General features: G+C 48.2%; 1 pseudogene across 1 annotated transcript in view; it reads left to right on the top strand.

Moving 5' to 3' along the window:
* Nucleotides 1–13,013, top strand: part of LOC311225105 (dystrobrevin beta-like) — a 107,375-nt pseudogene that overhangs the window by 52,344 nt on the left and 42,018 nt on the right. The window contains exons 9-10 of the transcript in view: nucleotides 5,924–5,998; nucleotides 7,866–7,935. The product of the transcript in view is annotated as a dystrobrevin beta-like (transcript). The remainder of the gene's footprint in view (nucleotides 1–5,923; nucleotides 5,999–7,865; nucleotides 7,936–13,013) is intronic.

Below are 13,013 nucleotides of genomic sequence, written 5' to 3'. Positions count from 1 at the left end.
TAATAATTATATTTTTACAGCACCGGCGATCAGTCAGATTTTTATGGCCCCGGTATCGACGGAGAAAAGAGCCAGGAAGTCAATCGGGAGGAGGAGGAGGGGGGGAGGAGGGGGGGGGGGAGGGAGGAGGAGGAGGGGGGGGGGGGGGAGGAGGGGAGGAGGAGGAGGAGGGGGAGGAGGGATGGAGGAGGAGGAGGAGGAGGCGGAGGAGGAGGAGGAGGAGGGGGAGGGGGAGGAGGAGGGCGGAGGAGGAGGAGGAGGAGGAAGGGGAGGAGGAGGAGGAGAATGAGGGTGAGGAGGAGGAAGAAGAGGAGGAGGAGGAAGAAGAGGAGGAGGAGGAGGAAGAAGAGGAAGAGGAGGAAGGGGAGGAGGAGGAGGAGAATGAGGGTGAGGAGGAGGAAGAAGAGGAGGAGGAGGAGGAAGAGGAGGAGGAGGAGGGGGAGCAAGAGGAGGAGGAGGAAGGGGAGGAGGAGGAGCTGGAGAGGGAGGAGGAGGAAGAGGAGAGGGGGAGGAGGAGGAGGAGGAAGAGGAGAGGGGGAGGAGGAGGAGCTGGAGAGGGAGGAGAAGGAAGAGGAGAGGAGAGGAGGAGGAGGAGGAAGACACTTCATCTTGTCATTATTATTTTTAGCCATGATGCTGACAGAATGCAGTGGTGCATCCAGCGTCGTCGGAAATAGAACGAGGCAGAGCAGGTCTGTGAAGTGAACGGAACACTGTCGGAGCCCGGACATTTTTTACCCATGTGCCTCTCTGCCAAGGCGCCGTGCGGGGGGAGGGAGGGGGGGGGGGGGGGGGTAGGGGGTGTCATTCGCTGCACACACGCGAGGCAGCGCGAGGCTGAGCGCACCGCAGACTTTTGATCTTTTTTTTGAAGTACCTAAAATGTTTGACCCCCCCGGAGATAATGTCTCCCCTGGGGGGTGACTTGTGTGTCTGAGAGGGAGGCGGGTCTTGTGTCCCGTCGCCGTGGGGGACCGGGGGGGGCGGGTTCTCTTTCATCTGCTTGAGTGGCGTTTATCAACATTTCATCGTTCCGTTGAGTCACTGAGCAGCTGACATGATGTTAATGAGAGAAGACGCCTAATCCGTAGAGTACACACACACACACACACATACACACACACACACACACACACACACACACACATACACACACACACACACACACACACACACACACACACACACACACATACACACACACACACACACACACACACACACACACACACACACACACACACAGACACACACAGACACATGCACACACATACACATACACGTGCACGCACACACACGCACACACACACACACAGACACACACAGACACACGCACACACATGCACACACATACACACACACACACAGACACACACACACACACACACAGACAGACAGACAGACAGACAGACAGACAGACAGACAGACAGACAGACACACACACAGACACACACACACACACACAGACAGACAGACAGACAGACAGACAGACACACACGCACACACACACACACACAGACACACACGCACACACACACACACACACACACACACACACAACACGCACGTGTCATGGGTTGAACTCCCTGAAGGAGCATCCAGATAAACAGACTGTTGTCTGAAAGCCTTTCATAATAAAAACCTCCTTCCTCACTCTTCCTCACAGGAGTTACTCTTCAGTCGACTCTCCAAAGCGTTTGATGATTATATTTACAAAGAGGACGTGAGATGCCCCGTGATGTAACCCCCCCCCCCCCAGCAGGCGAGGAAGAGGCGATATGTAAATGTAATTATTTAGAGGGCAGTTGTGTGTTTTCCCTCCCGACGCTCCATAGAAGATGAGGAGGACGTTTAGGTGAGGAGGGCTGTTTGGAGGTGGCCATTGAGTTATTTTTCAGCAAATGGCATTTCCCTAATTGCATTTGAATGCGAGTGTGTATGTATGTGTGTGTGTGTGTATGTGTGTGTGTGTGTGTGTATGTGTGCACATATTCATGTGTTAGAGAGATGGAAAGAAGAGCCAACACTCTGAGCGAGCGAGAGAGAGAGAGGGTGAGAGAATAGAGAGAGGGGGGGTGACAGGGTGAGGGAATATATATATATATAGAGGGAGGGGGGTGAGAAAATAGAGAGAGAGAGAGAAAGAGGGTATGAGAGACAGAGCGAAAGAGGGTGAGAAATGGATAGAGAGAGAAAGAGAGATTGAGAGAGAGGAGAGAAAGAGAGAGAGGTGACGGGATATATATATAGAGAGAGGGGGGTGAGAGAATAGAGAGAGAGAGAGAAAGAGGGTATGAGAGAGAGAGAAAGAGGGTGAGAAATGGAGAGAGAGAGAAAGAGAAATTGAGAGAGAGAGAGGAGAGAGAGAGAGAGGTGACGGGATATATATATAGAGAGAGGGGGGTGAGAGAATAGAGAGAGAGAGAGAGAAAGAGGGTGAGAAATGGAGAGAGAGAGGGGGTGTGAGATAATATAGAGATGGAGAGAGAGAAAGAGAGATAGAGAGAGAGGAGAGATAGGAGAGAGAGAAAGAGAGGGAGAGAGAGATGAGAGAGAGAGAGAGGGAGATAGAGAGATGAGAGAGAGATAGAGAGAGAGACAGAGCGAGCACGTCGTCACCAGGTCACGTGACTCCGAGTCTCCTTGGAGACAGCAGTACTGTAGTAACACAGAGAGATGCTCCGCTCAGTCGCTCAGCAGCAGCATCAGAGCAGCATCAGGCGCTGCATGTCTCCCGCCGGCCAGCAGGGGGTTCCCTCGTCCCCACAGAGGTAAGGCTCCCCGGCCGTCTCCTGCGCTCATCACCTCGAGAGAGGGTTCTCTCCTCCACACTGCCTGTGGTGCATTTGTTTCTATCGTTAGGTTTTAGTGAGTTTTTCCTTACCGTCGCGTGGGGTATGGTCTGGGAGTGTTGCATTTATTTTGCATTTATTTTAAATGTTCTGGACTTTTGTTCTTGACTTATTGTGATGTTTCTTCTTGACTTGTTTAAAGAAGACGAGTCCGGCCCCATGGGGACATTAACGTGTTGTCGGGCCTTAAAGAAGACGTGTCCGGCCCACGGGGACATTAACGTGTTGTCGGGCCGTACAGATACATTTGATTTATGCCGGTGGTGGTGATGATGATGATGATGATGCGAGGAGGAAGGAAAGTTTAGGCTGGCGCATGTGTTTGTGGTATTGATTTCAGTTGGAACGGAGAGATAGTGGCTTTTTCGTTTTAATTGGGTTTGTGATTTTGATCGGAAGTGTGCGTCTGGCTCGTGGCAGATATGGCACCAGGGCGCAAGAATTACCCCCTTTTTTTACCCCAGTTTCAACTATCAAATCAGTCTTGACGGAACCACTGTGTTGTGCAATTAAGATGGAGACCACAATAATAGGGGACGGATGAGTTACTCATGAAAGAGCATCAGAAGATGTGTGGCTTCCTTTGAGTTCATCAACCAAGTCCTCTGGGAGTTTCATATTTATGTCACAATGAATAATTAGACCAACAACAACAACAACAACAACAAAAGAAAACGCTGACCCTCCGAACAACTGCATGGACAACTGTACATACAGTATACAGTCTGTTATCATTACTGTACATACAATATACAGTCTGTTATCATTACTGTACATACAGTATACAGTCTGTTATCATTACTGTACATACAATATACAGTCTGTTATCATTACTGTACATACAGTATACAGTCTGTTATCATTACTGTGAATACAGTATACAGTCTGTTATCATTACTGTACATACAGTATACAGTCTGTTATCATTACTGTACATACAGTATACAGTCTGTTATCATTACTGTGAATACAGTATACAGTCTGTTATCATTACTGTACATACAGTATACAGTCTGTTATCATTACTGTGAATACAGTATACAGTCTGTTATCATTACTGTACATACAGTATACAGTCTGTTATCATTACTGTGAATACAGTATACAGTCTGTTATCATTACTGTACATACAGTATACAGTCTGTTATCATTACTGTACATACAGTATACAGTCTGTTATCATTACTGTGAATACAGTATACAGTCTGTTATCATTACTGTACATACAGTATACAGTCTGTTATCATTACTGTGAATACAGTATACAGTCTGTTATCATTACTGTGAATACAGTATACAGTATGTTATCATTACTGTACATACAGTATACAGTCTGTTATCATTACTGTGAATACAGTATACAGTCTGTTATCATTACTGTGAATACAGTATACAGTCTGTTATCATTACTGTGAATACAGTATACAGTCTGTTATCATTACTGTGAATACAGTATACAGTCTGTTATCATTACTGTGAATACAGTATACAGTCTGTTATCATTACTGTGAATACAGTATACAGTCTGTTATCATTACTGAACAGAGAGGTGAACAGAGAGGTGAACAGAGAGGTGGTGAACAGAGAGGTGAACAGAGAGGTGAACAGAGAGGTGAACAGAGAGGTGGTGAACAGAGAGGTGGTGAACAGAGAGGTGAACAGAGAGGTGGTGAACAGAGAGGTGGTGAACAGAGAGGTGGTGAACAGAGAGGTGAACAGAGAGGTGAACAGAGAGGTGGTGAACAGAGAGGTGGTGAACAGAGAGGTGGTGAACAGAGAGGTGGTGAACAGAGAGGTGGTGAACAGAGAGGTGAACAGAGAGGTGGTGAACAGAGAGGTGGTGAACAGAGAGGTGGTGAACAGAGAGGTGGTGAACAGAGAGGTGGTGAACAGAGGTGAACAGAGAGGTGGTGAACAGAGAGGTGGTGAACAGAGAGGTGGTGATCAGAGAGGTGAACAGAGAGGTGGTGAACAGAGAGGTGATCAGAGAGGTGAACAGAGAGGTGGTGAACAGAGAGGTGGTGAACAGAGAGGTGAACAGAGAGGTGAACAGAGAGGTGAACAGAGAGGTGATCAGAGAGGTGAACAGAGAGGTGGGTGAACAGAGAGGTGGTGAACAGAGAGGTGAACAGAGAGGTGAACAGAGAGGTGGGTGAACAGAGAGGTGGTGAACAGAGAGGTGAACAGAGAGGTGAACAGAGAGGTGATCAGAAAGGTGAACAGAGAGGTGGGTGTCCCACAGGGGGGTGTCCGGCAGGGGGGTGTCCCACAGGGGGGTGTCCGGCAGGGGGGTGTCCCACAGGGGGGTGTCCGGCAGGGGGGTGTCCCACAGGGAGGTGTCCCACAGGGGGGTGTCCGGCAGGGGGGTGTCCCACAGGGGGGTGTCCCACAGGGGGGTGTCCGGCAGGGGGGGGTCCCACAGGGGGGTGTCCCACAGGGGGGGGTCCGGCAGGGGGGGGTCCCACAGGGGGGTGTCCCACAAGGGGGTGTCCCACAAATCAAATCAAATCAAATTTATTTATAAGGCCCGACAACACACGTTAATGTCCCCATGGGCCGTACAGGTCTTCTTTAAACAAGTCAAGAAGAAAACATAACAATAAGTCAAGAACAGAACAAGAACACCATAAGGTCCAACAAATTTAAAATAAATGCAAATAAATGAAAGAATGCAACACTCCCAGACATACCCCACGCGAAGGTAAGGAAAAAAAGCTCCACAGGCAGTGTGGAGGAGAGAAACCTTAGAAGGGCCGTTCAAGGGGGGATCTCCCTTCTTAGATGTCGGTGATAGTAGTGTTGCAGACGGACAGTTGGTAAGCATGCACTCATGTGTGTGGTGAAACACAGACGAGTGCATGCAATAGCAACTGAACATTTTGAAAGATTAAAGATAGAGCTGATAGCGGATCTATTTGAGGCACAGAGGCGGCGCAGAGAGGGTCGCATCCTCCCCGTCTTAGTCACGGGACATTCAACACTCCGGTCATCGCTCAGGGACAGCCGGAGACAGGGAGATAGGGGGCGGCGCAGAGAGGGTCGCATTAAAGACCTTTAATCTTATCTTCTAGTCAGCCGAAGCCAGTGGCCGACAACATGAACGACACTGTGCTCATGTCTTCTGGGGCGCCGACACCTACCAAGAGGTAACACACACACACACACACACACACACACACACACACACACACACACACACACCTACACACCTACACACCTACACACCTACACACCTACACACACACCTACACACACCACACACACCACACACACACACACACACACACACACACACACACACACACACACCTCGGGGCATATATACCCACATTATACTCTGAACCCCTTTGAAGATATTGTTAGCACTATATGCCACAGGATTAGGTTGACACTGGCTGCTAATTAACCAGTAAGTTGCACGCTATGCTGACGACTACATGTTTTACTCCAGTCTGTAAACCACTCTCTCCTTGTAGAAGAAAAAGGTGACTGGCGTAGCCGAGATTAAATTTTTATTTTATTTATCCTTTATTTATCCAGGAATGTCCCATTGAGATACAAGATCTCTTCTTCCAGGGAGTCCTGACCAACACGGCACACAACAAGTTTCAACATAAAAACAAGGGCATTAAACAAAAAACATACAAATCAAATACAAACACAGAAGGCCATTTGTACAGTGGCAAGAAGCATAATCAGATCAGCAATAGCATCAGGTAAAACAGTTACATGTTTCATAAAGGGCTAGTCGTTACGTACCTTTAAAAGCATTCACAGCAGGAAGTGCCTCTAGACAAAGTTTCACTTGCAGCGTATTCCATAAAAAGGCAGCATAGTGGGAGAATGCAGCTCTGACTGCATCAAAGGAACATCTATATGAATTGAAAACGGGGGACCCTGATGTAAACAAGACGAAAGTCTTTCTCAGGTCTGCATCCCCTTAACTATTGTGTGTATTGAGCCGTACTGTATTGTACCCATTCTGCAATCTGTTTAATAAAGTTTTCATTCATTCATTCATTCACATTCAACAGCATCCCGTTTGCTGCTCGTCTGGTATTAAAAAATGATGCGTAAACATACGACTGTTTCGGGCTCCGTCACACTCGTTTGTGTCTCTGTGCGTCTGAGCGCCCGCGGCCCTTCTTCTCGAGTGAGACGTTTGTCACGCCGTCGTGAAGAACGTCTGAACTCCCACTTAACTGTAGAAGGAGCTCATTTGACCGAATAGATAGATCATGATAGGATTGGAGCCTTGTCTCTGTACGCAGACAGCGAGGCCACATGAAATCTAATCTAATTGTCCTCTCCTTTCAACCCCTATTCAGACGAAAGCCGTCTCCATTATTATCTATTCTCATTGGTAATGAAGCGGCTAATAGCGCACTGTGTGGTTATGAATTTCAATAAGAGGATGTACTGTGTGAGAGTAGCATCATCCGTACTCGGCTTCTCTCCGCGTCTCCGCTCAGCGGGCTGCCGGTCTTTACCCCCTGATGGCAACATCACCGTGTGTTGACACTCTCTCTTGTGCCGTCTCTCTCTCTCTGGTTATATTATCATACTGGCTGAGCGTCTCGCTCTTTGCCATTATGAGATATCTCTTATCTCCTAGCACCTACTGTGCTCACGAACAAACAATTGCACTCCGTGCACCTGACCAGGCCACGCCCCCGCGTCCTGCTATATGACGCCGGACATGGTCACACTCTACCTTCCTCTTTTTTGTTTCCAACACGGACGTTGCAGTGCACTCCGCGAACTAGTTGTTATGAAACGCAGGGAGAAGTTACAGCTGAGTTGTGAACATACTGGAGCCTGTCCAGGGCGTCGCTGGGTCCCCCGAACAGGACTCAGTTACAGTACCTGGTTACAGTAGTCCCACCGGGAGGTGATGAGTGAGTGGATCAGGGTCTCTGCCACAGAGTCTGAGAGTGGGGGTCGGAGACGGGAGATGTTTTTGAGGTGGTACAAGGCAGACTTGGTGACGGATTTGATGTGGACATGACACAGACACGTCGGGGCGGGAGACACCGCCCGCTTTGCCCCGACGGAGGGAGGTCAGCGGGCAGCGGGCGGTGAGGTGGGGCGGGGCAGCGGGCGGTGAGGTGGGGCGGGCGGGGGGGGCAGCGGGCGGTGAGGCGGGGGGGGGGGGCAGCGGGCGGTGAGGCGGGGGCAGCGGAGTGTGTTCTGTTCTCTCCTGGGTTCTGTCTCACCGTGGCAGTAATGAGGCCCGGTAACCTTTGTCTTGACATTCTGCTCCGTGACTCAGAGCTGTTTTTGGGGCGAGACGTCACACACCCTGGAGGCCTTCGCCGGGGGGGGGGGGGGCATAACAACCGGGGAAACTGACTCTAATGACTAACGGAAAATCCCCCCCGCAGAAGACTGTCGACACAGATGCGGCTACGCAAGAGCGAAAAAATAGATTTTTGACTTCACATATTTATCATTCAGCTTTCATTGGAATGGATTTTTTTTATTTTTTTTTTTAATACATTTAACAATCATTTCATGTGATAAATATTAGATTTACATTGGATTGGATCAAAGACACTATATCAGTGATGGCTGTTTACTGCAGAGTGGAGGGACTGGGAGACCCATGTTACTGACCAGACACTATATATCAGTGATGGCTGTTTACTGCAGAGTGGAGGGACTGGGAGACCTGTGTTACTGACCAGACACACTATATCAGTGATGACTGTTTACTGCAGAGTGGAGGGACTGAGAGACCCATGTTACTGACCAGACACTCTATATCAGTGATGACTGTTTACTGCAGAGTGGAGGGACTGAGAGACCCATGTTACTGACCAGACACTCTATATCAGTGATGACTGTTTACTGCAGAGTGGAGGGACTGAGAGACCCATGTTACTGACCAGACACTCTATATCAGTGATGACTGTTTACTGCAGAGTGGAGGGACTGAGAGACCCATGTTACTGACCAGACACTCTATATCAGTGATGGCTGTTTACTGCAGAGTGGAGGGACTGGGAGACCCATGTTACTGACCAGACACTATATCAGTGATGGCTGTTTACTGCAGAGTGGAGGGACTGGGAGACCCATGTTACTGACCAGACACTCTGTATCAGTGATGGCTGTTTACTGCAGAGTGGAGGGACTGGGAGACCCATGTTACTGACCAGACACTATATCCGTGATGGCTGTTTACTGCAGAGTGGAGGGACTGGGAGACCCATGTTACTGACCAGACACTCTATATCAGTGATGGCTGTTTACTGCAGAGTGGAGGGACTGGGAGACCCATGTTACTGACCAGACACTCTATATCAGTGATGGCTGTTTACTGCAGAGCGGAGGGACTGAGAGACCCATGTTACTGACCAGACACTCTATATCATTGATGGCTGTTTACTGCAGAGTGGAGGGACTGAGAGACCCATGTTACTGACCAGACACTCTATATCAGTGATGTCTGTTTACTGCAGAGAGGAGGGACTGGGAGACCCATGTTACTGACCAGACACTATATCCGTGATGGCTGTTTACTGCAGAGTGGAGGGACTGGGAGACCCATGTTACTGACCAGACACTCTATATCAGTGATGGCTGTTTACTGCAGAGTGGAGGGACTGGGAGACCCATGTTACTGACCAGACACTCTATATCAGTGATGGCTGTTTACTGCAGAGCGGAGGGACTGAGAGACCCATGTTACTGACCAGACACTCTATATCAGTGATGACTGTTTACTGCAGAGTGGAGGGACTGGGAGACCCATGTTACTGACCAGACACTCTATATCAGTGATGGCTGTTTACTGCAGAGTGGAGGGACTGGGAGACCCATGTTACTGACCAGACACTCTATATCAGTGATGACTGTTTACTGCAGAGTGGAGGGACTGGGAGACCCATGTTACTGACCAGACACTCTATATCATTGATGGCTGTTTACTGCAGAGTGGAGGGACTGGGAGACCCATGTTACTGACCAGACACTATATATCAGTGATGGCTGTTTACTGCAGAGTGGAGGGACTGGGAGACCCATGTTACTGACCAGACACGATATATCAGTGATGGCTGTTTACTGCAGAGTGGAGGGACTGGGAGACCCATGTTACTGACCAGACACTCTATATCAGTGATGACTGTTTACTGCAGAGTGGAGGGACTGGGAGACCCATGTTACTGACCAGACACTCTATATCAGTGATGGCTGTTTACTGCAGAGTGGAGGGACTGAGAGACTCATGTTACTGACCAGACACTCTGTATCAGTGATGACTGTTTACTGCAGAGTGGAGGGACTGGGAGACCCATGTTACTGACCAGACACTCTATATCAGTGATGGCTGTTTACTGTAGAGTGGAGGGACTGGGAGACCCATGTTACTGACCAGACACTCTATATCAGTGATGGCTGTTTACTGCAGAGTGGAGGGACTGAGAGACCCATGTTACTGACCAGACACTCTATATCAGTGATGGCTGTTTACTGCAGAGTGGAGGGACTGAGAGACCCATGTTACTGACCAGACACTCTATATCAGTGATGTCTGTCAGAACGTAGAGCTATTATTTGAACATGTAGACAAAATAAACAACACTTACAGCACCTTTAACACTTTGAGTGCCAGCAGGGTGTGCACGATTTATCGCTTGAATGCCAGTCTTTTTGGACAGATTATCCGATATTTCATGATTTTCGCGGAGCTATTTCTATATTCTATATTATGTCTATGTGTCTAATACGCCCGTCGCTTATCAATGACTTGCTTGCAGTCAACATGTATGAAACAGATTGTTTTTTCATCTGTACATTTCCGTTTTATACCATTTTGAAAAACTGAAGTTTTTGGAAATTACTAGAAAAAAATAAAGATTCCGTGATAATAGCTCTTTACTCAAGTTTCAAGTTTCAAGTTTCTTTATTAGTTGACATGCAAAGATACAGAATACCTTCACATGGAATGCTTTTTTCTGTTATGCTCCTATGAGGATCATAGGACGCTTGGATCATACACATACACCTCATTACAGTAATATTCCACAATTATTACATTTTAGATAGTAATAATGGTACAGAGCCTTGAGACAAACATATGCATATTCACCACCGCAAACAGACTGGCAGCCGTCATAGGCAGCGCCATTTACGGAAGGAGGGGGGAGTGGGTTGGGGTTGTTACAGGGCTGTAGGGGGGGGGGGGGGAGTGGGAGGGGGGGGGAGGTGGGGGGGAGTGCACAAGCCAAGTCCTGGGTGGGGGAGGTCTCCCTCACACGAGGCAGCCGACAGTGCAGCGGCAATGCAGAGGAAGGGGTGGGGGGGGGGGGGGGGGGGGGTGGGACTAGGGATTGGGGGTGTGGGAAGCCGCTCGCCACTCTTATCTCCCAGAGGGCCTTCGACTCCAGAGCTCTCGGTTCGACCTTGGTCCAGGAATTTGTTTTGGCTGACTGACTGGCACAATTTATCCCAGCCACGTCCCTTTAAATTTGATTTGAATAGAGTGGAATATAACTCTATTGATTTGAGTGGAGTGAGTTTTAACAACTCGTCCAAATGACTGAATGCATTATTAGTCCAAGTGTCCAAGTCTCTTATCAGTTCATTTTGGTAGGTCCTGTGCTCGGTAAACAGATCCAAAATCTTCTTATTGCAGTCCAAAAGCTTCGATAATCCAAAAATGACCACGTCTTCAAGTTGGTAACCCGATTATGATGTCCCAATAGGCAGAGAGGGTTTGCCTTATTCTGCTTCTTGAAGAAAATATGCAATCCACTGATTAGATCCATTTAGAGTTGATTTGAGTATAGTCCGGCCACCGGCACGAAGCAGAGCATAGCAGTGTCGGGCTCCATGGAGCAGTAGAGGCGGCGGTAGGAACGGCCTTGAAGGCCTAGGAGAGAGGAAAGAAATGCGACTTGTCTCTGCAAGAGGTGGGAAGGTGACACGTTGTCATTTTCCGGCTGATTTATGAATCGTTTTCAAATAAACGCTAGATTATCGATAGTATATGTTGTACTTATGCACGCTAGAGAAGCGGGCTGAAAATCGATTATCTATGACCTGGTCAGGCGCTAACGTCATACACGCACACACACACCACACACACACACAGACACGTTGAGATATATGTGAAAAATACATCTGATTACCCCAAGACTGGTAACATAGATTCCTTACCTCACATCAGATGTTCTGCAAAAAGATTATTCCAATTCCTGATCGCCATTCCAAATATCGATTGCGTGTATTGATCCAACGTTAGGTACTCGAAACAGATAATCCACGCTGCTCTGAGTGTCCACAATTAATCCAATCGTCTCCGGTTACATGCCTGAGAAGTAAAATGTGGATTCCATTTTTTTTTATTTTTTTTCATGCATTTCCATTGAGTCCAATCCAATGGGTGCATTACCATCCGGGAGACGATAGGGGGCGGTATTTTCCCTGTTCGAGCTCATAGACAGTCCCAATGATAACGTGAGGCTAGATTGATGAAAAATGAATGGATATATCGCTAATAAAAACAATAACGATTAAATAACGAGATTTCTCGTCCCTGGCACTCAACGCATGGCATGAAATCACGGAGAGTTCTCGTGGCTGGCACTCAATGTGTTAATGTATGAAACCCACAGACAACCCACACGAGAACCATGTAAAAGTGGAAGCTAACGCTGTAGCCTCATACATTGACTGATTTGAAACGCCTCTTTGTGCAGAGCACAGCCAGTACCTCTCTCTCATTTAGCTCATTTAGCTGAACGCTTTTATCCAAAGCGACTTGCAAGTTCTGTACGACAAGTCATCAGGAAGGGAAGGGCAGAACTCTATCAGCTGAGCAACAATGTGGCCTTCATATCAATCTCTCCTCTCTCTCTCTCTCTCTCTCTCTCTCTCTCTCTCTCTCTCTCTCTCTCTGTCTCTGTCTCTGTCTCTGTCTCTGTCTCTGTCTCTGTCTCTCTCTCTCTCTCTCTCTCTCTCTCTCTCTCTCTCTCTCCTCTCAGCACAGGCCAGTTACCTTCAGTGCCGTGAAGGAGATAATAACCCCCCCCCCCCACCCCCCCCAGTGCTAGTTTTGAAATAGTTTATATATTCAATATGGACGGCGGTAGTCGATAAGGGTTTGGATCCACACAGGCAGGGGGGCGCTGCCTCATTACAGCCCCCCTCGCG

Source organism: Notolepis coatsorum, assembly GCF_963971535.1.
Source record: "Notolepis coatsorum genome assembly, chromosome: 3".
Classification (NCBI taxonomy): domain Eukaryota; kingdom Metazoa; phylum Chordata; class Actinopteri; order Aulopiformes; family Paralepididae; genus Notolepis; species Notolepis coatsorum.
This window is presented reverse-complemented; position numbering and strand designations above follow the sequence as displayed.